Raw genomic sequence first — 2673 nt, forward strand, 5'->3', positions numbered from 1 at the left:
TTGGCATAAAGTGGAGACAAAGGGAAAATTCAGACTTCAGAGCAAAGGACTCACATAATCTTTGAGGACTGGAGACATGTTCCTTGCACCCTCCTTGCTCGCTTGAGCACATAATTGTCAATAATGATGGTGGAAGTGAGGCCCCTCAGGCTCCAGGCTTGGCTTTCCTGCCAAATTACTGAGACATTTGGTCACTTAATCTATATGCAAAATGGGTTCATCCCTATTTACACCTAACATGGATTGCTATATTCATTGAGGGGGAAATATATATATATGTGTGTGTGTGTGTGTGTGTGTGTGTGTATACATATATGTATGTGCTGCTAAGGGTCATTTTCCATTTCTCCTTTAAAAAATAATTTCCTTTCCTTTCACCCTCAAGTCCATGTCATTTCAAATTCAGGTCACAGTCATGTAAAACGGAACACAGGAATAGAAATTCCCCATTATCCAAAATTAATGAAGAAAAAGCCATTATGTAACAAATTCTGAATTCTGGAAAGAACCTACTAAATATAATAGTTAGACGTTGCTTAGAAGAGAAGACTGGTAGCTGAGCTTCCTTGAATTCTTTTTTTAAATACATAAATGGTTGCCATCACGTGAGATGGTTCTAATTAAATTTTGCTTAGCTAGAAGGGATTAATGAAAGGCAACGTCACAGCAGAATACAATGAAAGGAAAATCTCTAAGGCAAGTCAACTGCTTTCAGCTTTGTAGGGAAAGTAATGAAAAAGTGAGCTTATATTATATCTACGTGTTAAAAGAAAATTATTGGTTTCAGATTTGTAAGAATGAAAACAGTCTTCTCCTGGGATACACATTAAAAGTCGTATGAAAACAAATCAAATAAATGCACTGTATCACATATTATAAAGAATGTCACTCTTCAGACAGCACCTTGATTCTGCCTTTCAGCATCTGTGCACGTGCTCCCAATGAACTCTTTCGAAAATCCAGTATTCCCAATTCTAAGCAGGCAAGCCTCTTTCCCTCTTCTTTAGAAGATTCATCTTTAATTCTTCCCTTGCCTTCTTTTTCTCTAATTTCAGCAAAGACTGGTGAGCATCTTTTGTGCATTTTTCCCTGGTTGGACCTGAGGTATACTTTCAAGACAGGGCTGAGATTGAACGTGGGATGTGAAGGAGAGTCAAGAATGGCCCTCAGCTTCCGGTCAGAGCAACTGAGTAAAGGGTGTTGCCATTCTGCAACCAAGAGGTGAGCCTTATGATGAAACTGAGAATACAGAAGACTCAGAGGAGAAAGAAAGAAACCAGATCTTGGCGTCAGCAAGGCTATCGCCTTCAGACTGCTCAGTCACGCGAACTATTAAAGACCCTTTAAAAACGTCATTTTCTTCATTTACATACCATACAATACACTTGAATCCACAAAGTTATATCACACATGCTTTTACTGTTCACGCCAGTTTGAATGAGTTTTCTGTACTTTCCACAGAAAGAATTCTAAATACTAAAGGGTGAACCAGCAGGTTGTAGAAAATGAACAGAGAAGACCAAGGGGCAAGTTAAGAATTAACTTGGATGTGGGGACTTGCAACCTGAGTATTACACAAGCTCAGAGAGGAGAAACTACTCTTCATGTTGTTTAAGCAGGGGTTTTATGCTACAGGGCATTATGGTCTGGACAAAATTTTGGGGCAAGACCTCAAAAGCACAGACAACAAAAGCAAAAACAGACAAATGGGATTACATCAAGCTAAGAAGCTTCTGTGCAGCACAGGAAACAAAGCGAAGAAACAACCTTCAGAATTGGAAAAAATAGTCTCAAACTCTTCACTCAACAATTTTAAAACGGGCAAAAGACCTGAACAGACATTTCTCAAAAGACGACAAACAAATGGCCAACAGGTAGAAGAAAAAATGTTCATCATCACTAAATATGAAGGAAATGCAAAACGAAAATCACCGTAACATCTCACCACAGTTAGAATGGCTATTATCAAAAGGACAAAAAAGAACAGATGCTGGTGAGGATGCAGAGAAAAGGGAAGGCTGGGATGCTGCTGCAGGGAATGTGAAGTGGCAGAGCCACTACAGAAAGCACTATGGACGTTCCCAAACAACTAAACACAGAGCTACCATCAGACCCGCCAATCCCACCGCTGTGTATACATCGAAAGAAAGGAAATCAGTCTATCGGACATCTGTAATCCCACATTCACTGCAGCACCACTCACTATAGCCAAGATACAGCATCAACCTAATGCCCATCAACAGATGAATGAAGAAGATGTAGTATGTCTACAAAATGGAATATTATTCAACCATAAAAAAAAGAATGAAATCCTATCATTTGCAGCAACATGAATGGAACTGGAGGTCATTATGTGATGTGACATAAGCTAGGCACAGGAAGACAAACATCATATGCTCTCATTCATACGTGGGAGCTAAAAAAGTAGATCTCACAGAGATAACGAATAGAATGGTGGCTACCATCAGATGCTGGGAAGAAAAAAGAGGAGAAAGGGCTGAAGACCAGTTAGTTAACAGGTTCAAAAATGCAGTTAGATAGGAGGAATAAGTTCTAGTAATCGATAGTACAGCAGGGAAATTATAGTTAATAACTTACTGTATATTTCAAAATAGCTAGAAGAAAAGATTTGTAATGTTCCCAACACAAAATATAAACGTTTGAGATGATGAA

This window comes from Mandrillus leucophaeus, unplaced genomic scaffold, assembly GCF_000951045.1.
Source record: "Mandrillus leucophaeus isolate KB7577 unplaced genomic scaffold, Mleu.le_1.0 Scaffold404, whole genome shotgun sequence".
Classification (NCBI taxonomy): Eukaryota; Metazoa; Chordata; class Mammalia; order Primates; family Cercopithecidae; genus Mandrillus; species Mandrillus leucophaeus.